Source organism: Pholis gunnellus (genome assembly GCF_910591455.1).
Source record: "Pholis gunnellus genome assembly, chromosome: 21".
NCBI lineage: Eukaryota > Metazoa > Chordata > Actinopteri > Perciformes > Pholidae > Pholis > Pholis gunnellus.
Window position 1 is genome coordinate 100,406 of NC_136548.1, and position 11,508 is coordinate 111,913.

The following is an 11,508-nucleotide window of genomic DNA, read 5'->3' on the forward strand; positions in this document are numbered from 1 at the left end:
GAGCTTAAGACAGGTGTTGCTTCTTTTAAAGGCCTCAGCGCAGAAATAGCTCAGATTAAAGAGACATTGCAGCAGCCTATGTCCAGTCACAACCCTATGCCCCACCTTTAGCTAGAAGGCCAGTTAGGGACCCCCAGGCCCATATTTCACAACAGCAGTATCATAGCAGCCACAGCCAGCCCCAAACACCAAATCCAACTCACCCCCAGCATGCACCTCACCGGTACACCAACGGCCCTGCTTATGTTCCAAGGAGGTGTTTTGTCTGCCAGCAGACTGGATCAGAGGAACGTTGCATGCACTGCTACCGCTGTGGGAGTGGAGAACATTTTCAAGCTGGATGTAAAAGAGGAGTCAGACCATCAAGAGAGGCCCCTTTAAACGGGAATGAAATGTCCCAGAAATGTGCAAATTGTGGCAGTGTGAGTTCACCAAAGAAGCTGAAACAGTGCTCATCCTGTAAAGAGACATTTTGTTCCATTACATGTCAAAAACAACATTGGACTGAACATAGGATAAAATGCACTCACCAGACAACTAAAAGTGAAAAGCCTCCCTACAAAGACAATAGTGCCCACTATTTGCCACCCCTTGCTCCAGTTTGCCACCCCCACAAAGTCACCTCACTAGTTGGCAGGCGCTGTCTTTTTGAATGTTACCTGAACGGTCACCAGCTCCAAGCTTTATGGGACACAGGCTCTCAGGTATCGATCATTGATGAAAGATGGAAAACTGAATACTTACCAGATGTAAGACTGAGAGATGTTTCAGAAATTCTTGACACACCTGATGGATTAACATTGACTGCTGCAAATGGAATTGAATGCCTTAACTGGGATGGGTTGAGACCACTTTCCGGCTAGCCTCTGAAACTGACCAAACAAAAGAACTGATCGTTCCTGTGCTTGTGATGAAAGGCTGTCACCTGTCCCATCCTATCATAGGTTTCAATGTTGTTGAACACATACTGGCAAAGACAGAGAAGACCAAACAGTACAGTGCTGTGAGGAAAGCTTTCCCAAGTCTCAAAAGAAATAAGGTGAGAGCTTTTATACAGGCTGTGAGTGTCGAGCAGATAGACGAGTATGCAGTGAAAACAAAGAAAGAGATGGTTACAGTGCCAAAACACAGCAGTATTCAGATTGAGTGTCGTGTAGCTGTCCAGCCTTTCAAGCAAGACATGACCATGCTATTTCAGCCAGACTTGAACCCTGGGTTTGCCAGATGGTCTTGAGTTCTACGACACACTAGTCAGAATCAGGAAAGGAGTGGTACCAGTCATCATAATTGATGTCTCTAACCCAACTGACCATGACATTGTTTTGCTAGGGCGCACAGTCATTTATTTATTTTGCACAAGTCAAACAATGAAATTTAAAATAAACAAACATAATAGAGATAAATGAATATCACAGTGCAGGAAGAGGCAGAAGCCTCCAATATAATATTACAATTTTACAAAATTACAAACATAAAGTATGAATAAGACATTACATTACAACGAAAGAAAGAAAGAAAGATAAGAAAAAAATAATGTAGTTGTGTCGAGTGTGTGCGAGCATGTGTGTGGATGTTAGAGTAAGCATTGTCCTGTGATGTTGGATTATACACCTGCAGTAACTCATAAGCAATGGTAATACAAGTCCCTATGAGTGAAACAACTGTAAATGTAATGTAGCAGCCAAAACAAGAAAGACATGAACACTAATACATAAAAGACTGTTACAAGACCGCAATTAGATGTTCTTTTAGGCACCTTTTGAAACATTTTACAGAGGGACATTTCTTAGTTAGGTGGGAAAAATCATTCCATAATTTGGTTCCCCTAAATCTTATTGAAAATTGACCTCTGCTAGTCAGTAATTTAGGAGGGTGAAGATGTGAAGATTGACGAGTTGAGTATGAGTGAACCTGTGAATTAAATTTGTAGTAAGTCTTGAAATGATCAGGAATATTCCCTTCACCTGAAAGTATCTTATAAATGAAAACACAAGTTTGAGAAATATTGATGTCATAAATAGTAAGAATCTGCAATTTCTGAAATAGAGCAGCAGAAGATAAGTGTGACTGTGATCGGGTTGCGATCCTAACAAAACGTTTCTGGAGGACCAACATTTTTTGCAGAGAAGTAGGGAAAGTACTTGCCCAAACTATATTACAATATGAAAGATAGGGATAAATGATACTGTAATAAAGAATAAGTAGACAGTCTGCAGAGACAAGATGTCTAACCCTACTTAATATTCCAATAGATTTGTTTATTTTTCTACTAACATTGGAACAGTACAAACCATTCTGACTGTGATGCCTGCCCAGACCTTTGAAAAAGTTACAACACCAGCTATAGTGAATCACACTAGCACCCAAACCTCCTGTAAAGCTAGTGAACAGTGGGATCCACCTGTAGATTTAGGTCATTTGGATGAAGGTCAGAGACAGATAGTGAGACAGATGCTTAGAGAAGAGTGTCATTCCTTTTCAAGATCAGACAATGATATCGGCTGCATTGAAGGGTTGCAAATGACCATCTCTCTCAAAGACCCTGAACCAGTCAAACGCACGTACATATCAGTGCCAAAACCCCTGTACCAGGAGATGAAGGGTTACCTCCATGACCTAATAGCACAGGGTTGGGTGAGAAAGTCTAATTCTTCATACTCCTCACCTGTTGTGTGTGTTAGAAAAAAGGATGGCACCCTCCAGTTGTGTATAGACTATAGAGATCTGAACAGGAAGACACATCCCAACCGCCAGCCTATCCCTCGGGTCCAAGACATCATGGACAGTTTAGGTGGTAATTCCTGGTTCTCCCTTTTAGACCAGGGAAAAGCTTATCACCAGGGATTTATCGCCGAAGAGAGCAGACCAGTGACCAGTGACTTTATGAGTGGATACGCATTCCTTTTGGTGTCATGAATGCCCCTGCTGCATTCCAACGTTGTATGGAGGAATGTTTGGAAGGGCTCCGGGATAACATCTGCATCCCTTATCTGGACGACACACTGGTTTTCAGTAAGACCTTTGAAAGCCATGTGGATGATGTGCGAAAAGTGCTGAAACGCCTCAGGGAATATGACATCAAACTCAAACCAAGTAAGTGTGATCTCTTAAAACCGGAGGTCCGTTATTGCGTTGTCTGCAGAGGGCAGCAAAGCTGATCCAGCTGATTTTGAAGCAGTCAGGGCATTGAAAGACATCAGGCCGCAGAATGTGGGTCAGCTCAGAAAAATGCTTGGTCTACTCACCTACTATAGACAATACATCAAAGACTTCTCCAGGAAAGCGAGCTGACTGTATGACCTCCTGAAAAAAGACCCAAACGAGGTCCCTGACAAAACAACAAAATCAAAAACAAAGAAAGTGAGTCATGTCATGCCCTCTAAAAAGCCAATCACATGGACTGATCAGCACCAACTGGCACTTGAACAACTGGAACACACTGGAACAACTAATTGACTGTTTGCTCCACCCACCAGTGTTGGGCTTCCCTGATTTCACTCAGCCATTCGTTGTACACACAGATGCACACTAAGGCTTGGGAGCAGTCCTGTATCAAAAACAAGATGGCAAGCTGAGAGTCATTGCCTATGGCTCCCGCTCATTAACAGCAGCTGAAAGTTAGAAAAGTTAGAATTTCTAGCTTTAAAATGGGCAATCACTGACAAATTCCGTGATTATTTGTATTATGCTCCAACCTTCACTGTGTATAGTGATAACAACCCGCTCACATACGTCCTGTCCACTGCAAAACTGAACGCGACCACTTCCAGGTGGGTTGCAGAGTTGGCTGATTTCCACTTTACAATAAAGTACAGGCCAGGGAAAGAGAACAGTGACGCAGATGCTTTGTCGAGGATGCCTCTGGATGCAGAGTCATTGATGAGAGAATGTTCTAAGGAGCTGCCACCCGACACCATCGCTGCCACGATCCAAGCAGTTGAGGTACAAGCAAAGTCTCCTGAAATGTTGTCATTTTCCGTTGCATCCATGTCGGTCTCAGTTGCAGATGAGTCAGCCACAGCATCAGTCAGCCCCATTCCAAAAGAGCAGTTAAGAGAGGCACAAAAATCAGATCCGTACATCAGTCCAAACTGTCAGGCTCCAGACCGCCAGTTAAACAGCTAAAGACATTCAGTCCAAAAACAAAATGTCTGTTCAGAGAATGGGACAAATTGACAATTGACAGTGATGGTGTTTTGTACAGGACTACCACAGGTCGTAGGCAGTTGGTCCTACCAGACCAGTACAAAGGAAAGGTGCTAGAAGAGTTGCACAATAACATGGGACACCAAGGTGCAGATCGCACAGTATCTCTAGTACGAGACTGCTTCTTCTGGCCATATATGCAATCTGACATTGAACACTATGTGACTTAAGCTTGCACCTGTGTCAAGCAGAAAAAGCCATGCCATGAAATGAGAGCTCCCCTGACAAATATTGTGACAACACAGCCCTTTGAACTGGTATGTATTGATTTCCTACATCTCGACCGATGCAAAGGTGGATATGAGTACATCCTTGTGATTGTGGACCATTTCACACGTTTTGTTCAAGCATATGCCACCACGTCAAAGTCAGGAAAAACTGCTGCAAATCTCATCTTCAATGACTTTTCTCTGAAGTTTGGGTTCGCCTCTCGCATCCACCATGACCAAGGGAGAGAATTTGAAAATCAGTTGTTCACTCAGTTAAAACAACTCAGTGGCATGGCCGGGTCTAAGACAATACCCTATCACCCGATGGGAAATGGTAAAGTGGAGCGTATGAACAGGACTTTGTTGCTGATGCTTAAACTGACTGAAACACAGAAATCAAACTGGAAGGAGTCTCTTAACAAACTGCTGTATGCCTACAACTGTACCCGATGTGATGTGACAGGTTATTCACCATTCTACGTTCTGTTTGGGAGATCACCTAGGCTTCCAGTTGACTTGCTGTTTGGATTGTACACAGAGTCAGGTTCCAGTGACTAACGTGACTATGTGGAGAGGTGGAAAAGAGGTACGGAGGGCTTCCTCCATACCTCTTTTATGCCATGTATGCAATATGCCATTGCAAATGAGAATGCTCAAAAAGCTGCTGAAAGGAGTAAAAAGCATTATGACACAAAAGTTAGGAGTTCAGTGCTACAGCCTGGTGAGCGGGTTCTGATCAAAAACCTGACACCAAGAGGAGGACCAGGAAAACTCTGTGACTATTGGGAGGACACAGTTCACACGGTAGTGAGACAAATGGGGTCTGACCTGCCGAAGTAAGACCCTGGGATGCTCCAGGGTCCTGCACAGAAATTTGCTCATGTCCAACCTTTTGAGACACAACCAGAATTGACCAAAAATGACAAAAGCAACCAGAAAAGAAGACACCAGCCTGCATTACAGCTTCAAGAGTCTGATGAAGACAGTGGAGATGAAAATGACCTTCACTATGAGCCATTTCAGATTTCCACGTTGCCTGCCGAACCAGAGATGGAGCCTGAACATGGGCCCCCGTCAGTGGAACAGAGAGTTGGAGTGACAGTCCCTGTTGCCATGCCAGCACAACCTCCTGATGGAGATCAGCTGGATGAGGCCAGCACACCTGTTGAAAACTTGCCTGATGAGGAGACAAACTTACCTGCTGGAAATCTGCCTGATAAGCGCTCACCAGATACCTCTCCATCATCAAGTGCTGCTGCTGAACCTGTAGAGCCGGCCTACCAGCTGCCACAAAGAGAGAGACATCCGCCAAGACGCATCACCTATGATCAGCTTGGTATCCCTTCATGCTACAACATCCAGTCAACACCACAGCTGTTACCTTTCTACCCCGCACTAGGACGGGTCCCATGGTTGCCACCCTTACAGCCATACTACCTTCAGTCACCCTGTATGTATGTACTCTAGAAAAAGTGAGCCTACAGAAGAAACATTGGCTAGAACCATGGACTTCTAGTTGATTGTTCTTACAGACTGTTTTCGAGGACAACACTGGTTATAATGGACCGTCAAAAAAAACCCCCAAAAACCTGTGAATATGAGTAGTATTTGAGCCGTGACCCTTGACCTTTGTTCAAGCACCAGCTTACAGAAGAAGCTCTTCAGTGTCAAGTTCATAAGAGACTGTTTAATGGAAAATGTTTGAGTTAATGTCGGGACGACATTTATTTTGTAGGAGAGAGTGTGACAAGTTGGAAAACGTGCACTTTTATAAATTAAGGAAAATAGTAATTTCATGGTGTATTGTATTGAATGTGATGTGATTGATAGGATCATTCATAAATAACTTGACGATTTACTAAAACTACTAAAAACTCATCACACATGAATACGTGGTTGAAATAATAAGATTGTGTTTTCTTGCATTGGTTGCTTTGTTCTGAATTGTATGGGTTGAGATACTGTGGTCTACATAGTGGTCTTGATCTCGAGTCTGGGATCGATTGCTTTGGTCTCCACCGAGTGGCGTTGAAAATACCCGCGATCCCTGTGTTTTTTGTCGATGAACATTAAACTTTCTGCTGAGAAACAAACTATATATCACTCTCGTGATTATTCATCCACCCCTTTTTCTGGGAGTGTAACACCTACAAGTACGTCAGCATTAACGTGCGGCTCAGTTTCCAGGTGCAGCACTGCAGTGAGGTGCAGCGTGCGCTGTGATTGGTCAGTGGTTGAGCATGTGACTATCGTGAAACGAAACTTAAGGAAGCTGGCAAAGCTTACAGTAGTTGGAGTAGTAAGAGTTCAAATTGACGGAAGAATGGAAGAAATTATAAAATGTTTGCATTTTGCTTGGTGTAGATCAGGGGTGGACAAAATTTTTGGCTCAGGGGCCACATTGAGTTTTAAAATTTGACAGACGGGCCGGGCCAGTAGCAGATGGATGGAGAGTTTGTGTGAACTCATATAAATTACAAGTAAAAGCCATTACCTAAAAAGTAAAGGAAACTTACATTTAATTTCAGTGGGAAACGTTTTGTTGGTCACTTTTTTGCCAGTGCATCAAAGTTTGGTGTCAGTTTGGTTGTGGCTATTCTCAGGACAGATCTGAGGTGTTCATCAGTTAACTGGGATCTGTGACGTGATTTGTTGATGTTCATCACGCTGAACGTCTGCTCACACACGTAGGTAGAGCCAAACAACACCAGCATCTTATGTGCCATCCTCCTGATGTTTGCAAACTTAACTTTGCTTAGTGAAGCATAAAACTCATCCAGTTTAAGGGAGTTGAACTTTGTTTTAAAACAAAAACAATCTCCGTCCACACGGCGTTTCAGCATCATCTTTGTCATGATCTCCCCCTCCCTCCCGTCTGAAAACGAATACACACACTGGGCATGTGGGTGCCTTGTAAACAGGAAGTAGATTGGTTGCTTAGCTAAACAAAATATGACAGAGTAATAAATTACATTACAGTAATAAACTAGTCTTTAATAATTAAAGGTCATGTTTGATACTCAAGATCTTCTCTAAAATCTTCCTTTATGAACTCAGACAGACACATTTAGTGGAAAGTTTTAGAAGTTTTATTTTTCAGACTTAATATTAGTTACAGCGCTGTGGGTCTTGCTCTATCTCTCTCTCACACATCATATTTACTTTAAAATCAACACGTACACGTAAAGGTTTACTAGATTATGATCCATAAATGTGGTCAACACACGTCTCTCACTCGTTACCTTAGTTTCGTCTGTTCCAGTGAGTGGGTGAGGTTCGTGGCTGGTGGCACTGAATCTTTCAGCGTCAGATTTACAAATATCTGAACCCAATAGAGTAGCTTAAATCACCATTCAATTGGCAGCTTGCACATTGACTACTGGTTGTTTTTCATATTTCATATCAGCATTATTTACACACACATAGGTAAGGTACATATTCGATTGCACCAGGAGCTTCTGCTCCGCGACCTGCGACCTGCCCCACCGACCTTTGTTTTTTTAACACTCAATAGCTGAAGGAGGAGGAGAAACGGATTTGTGAGTTGGGATTTAAACGTGGGATTAAACTCTTTGTCAACAAAGAAAGGAGGATGGAGTTTGTCTTTAAGTGATCAGCATTTGGTAAGTCAACTGCATTTGTTTTTTTACATCTAATATCTAAATGGCCCGTGCCCTCGAGTATGTAGCAGAATGCGTGATGCTGCTGTGGTTTTCCCCTTAAGCTAGTATAGCGTAGCCTCCCAGAACACGTAAGGTGGCTCAGCTGTTTTTTGTTGTGGTTTTCTTTGTTCCGGGTTCAGAGGTCACAGCCCGTTGTCTCATACTTGAGTGCAGAAAACATTATATTTCCCACAATTTAAGCTTCTGCATTTTCCAAATGCACTAGTATTATTCAAACGTATTGTTCGGTTCGTAAGCCTTGTATCGAACGGTTTAATACGAATATGTGTGTTCAGTTGCAGGACAGCAGTGAGGGCCCAGGTATAAAATGCACAGCCCGCCACTGCCATCTAAATATACTTTGCGGTCTGAGGCATACTGCCTCTTAAACCTGTGGGTTTTATTTGGGGACTTTTTTACTCCAATTATGTTTTCTACTCTTTTGTACACCACCTGCACAGATACTTTCATCCTTAACAATGTATAAAGGCCAGGAGTATTTAACGGCACATCATTTCCACACATCTGTTACGGCAAATGTCTGCTCACTGAAGATAAGGAGAGTGGGAATGGTTGTATTCTTGGTTATATTGGTTATATTATGGCATGTCTGATCTAGTGTAAATGTCACGGTTGGGTTTTGCTGTGTGTGTGTGTCAGTCATCTTCACTGGCTTTTCCCTCTGCAAACCCCACTCAGCTCTACGCACCTGCCGGCAATCTGCTCATGACCCTTCACATACTTATACTCCCCTGCTTGCCCGTTTACAGTTGCCGGATTATCAATTCATTCAGTTGTTACTTTCCTCTCCCCCTGGACTCGTCTCTTCCCCAGTGGTCTTCGCTCGTGTAGACCCTCTGACTCCCACGGTTTGTGTCTTTGTCTTTTGAGACCAAGCCCTTTTTGTGACTTTGCCTTTTTATTTCTAGTTTGGATTTTTCACACTCCCTATTGGAGTTGTTTTTGGTTTCTGTTTTTGTCTGCTGAACGCCCAATAAGGAGCCTTGCATTCACCTCACCTTGTGTCCTGTGTCTAAGTCTGCGCCTGAGTCTCTGCTCCACACCTAAACCCACACGGAACCCCGTGAACCGTCACCGTAAAGTTAAACACAACAAGAAAAAACAGAGAGCGAAAGGTAAAGAAAAACGTTTTATTTCTCTATAGATCTCTTTCCATATTGTTGTCAGACACTTAGAATAATGCTGAGCCTGTCAGCTGCAAAAACAAGCACTTTTATTCGATGTACATTGACAGCGAGGAGTCAAGCAAATACTTTACAACCCGTTTAGGGTTGCTGTCTGCTGCGTTCTCCCTCAATACTGGACTAATTCAAATACTGTTGTCCCCACACTTAGTCACAAAAACATAGAGGAAATAGAGTTGAAGAATACCGAAGTTGCCCTCCAAAGGAGTGTACCTCATTTATCTCCCAGCCTGGTCAGCGACCTTTCGGTCACATCCCTGACCTTATCACAATGAAATACTGCTTGAAACCAAAATAATGCAGAATTCATACTCTTTATTTTACATAAATTACACCACTCCCAGACCCCATGCATCCTCTCCATGTACATGTATAAACATTTATTGCACATGAAACTGTTCAAACTTCAAAGTCAAGTCCCTGTTAAGAGCATCATGCTGGCCAGCAGAAAATGACATCAATGAAAGAAACACAAAACGTGTCTCACAGTACTTAAACAATTTATTACCTAACATTGATGAAGTCAGTAATTCTGCAACAAAATGTAATAGCTGTGATGTAATGCATGATACACATCCTTTGTTACATGGCTTTCAACTGCAAAGAAGAGATCAACCAGCTGATGAGAAAAATCACACACGCATACATACACACACACACTCCCTATATATATCTGGTATGATATCTTGTATCATTTAACATACAGTACGTTAAGATTACACATGTAAGTTTAGTGACATTCTTCTGCTCATCGACACTGCTGCACAAATGCATACTGAGTTAGATGTTCTGAGAGGCCAAAATCTGATGGGACAATCAGGATGTAGAATTAATAACAGCAGTGTAGTAACATATACAAGTCCGCATAGACAGTGCTGATATCACGGTGGTGTCCATGGCTGATGTCTGGCGAACCCAGATCACTTTTTTAACATGGCATTTTGACGTTGTCGGTAATATTTGCACAGCATCACCAGAAAATATCACTGGGTGTCCACAAGGCCAGTCGCTCTCTTACTTCAGCGGCTGCTGAGATTTTAAGATTTCTAAACGGGGAAGACAACCCATTCTCCCTCCCTACTCGTCAAATACGGACGCTCAGTCTGATGCCCCTCGCCGTCTGATACCGTCTCATCGAGTCACCTTTAAGCATCTGTGTGAGACGCATCGGCAATGTAAACCCAGCCACTTCCTTATTAGATGGTCAGAGCAGCTGATGTAGCATAAAGAACGAGAAAGTGTACATAGGGCAGGTAAGAGTGGAGGTTGGATAGGTCAACGCAAGACTTTCACCCAGCAGACTGTTGTTTGTGTCTCGTGTGAAACCAGGTCAAGTTGACTTATTTTACTGTAGTTTTGTTGCAGAACTTAAGTAGGTAACTAACACCAATTACACAGAAAGCTGACTTATTTTGTGTAACAAACGTACGTGTTTTGACCCAAACCAAGATCTTTTCCAAACCTAACCAAGGAATTTTGCTGCATAAGTAAACCTACGTTGCTTTATTTTGAAAAAAGACGGTATGCATGTAACGAGTGGAAACTGTACGTTTCCTATGAACAACAAAGTTGTTTCTGAAAAGACACTATGCATGCTAGATCGGAGACTGAAACGGCATCCCAGACACGTCCAAAACCGATGCTAGAGAGGAACCATAGTTTGAAGCTTTAAGGCCACTGACCAAGAGTTGGTATTTGACAAGTTGGGAGTGAGAATGTGTTGGGCAAGCTGGCCCGGCTCTGTGTGTTTGCTAATGCTCCACACTCAAGAAAAAAACAAAACTCTTTACTTTCACCAAAATTGTGAATCCTCTAAAATAGATTTGAATCATAAGATGTGTATAATTGTTTAATGTTTTAAAACGTTTCAGTCAAAAAACACATTAGTAATCATGCTGATATCTGATGGTGACTAAATATTTCGGAGAGTACCTAAATATTAAGACTTAGGACTAAGATGAATTTGAGAACTGAACATGAGTCAGACTTGTCATGTGTCATGGCCATTTAAATGCTATAGTAGCGACACCTACATTTGGCTGCAATTGTCCAATGCACTCAGGGGTTAATTAAATCCATTTATGGTGAATAATCTATGCCAACAAGATATAGGCCAAAAGCCAGTTTAAGAATAACGTTGCATCAAACAAAAGCATCTACTGTGTATAAAGGGACTTTCAAGATGGGATACAAATAGTAAGAGTGAAGGAAAAAACTTTCGATGGT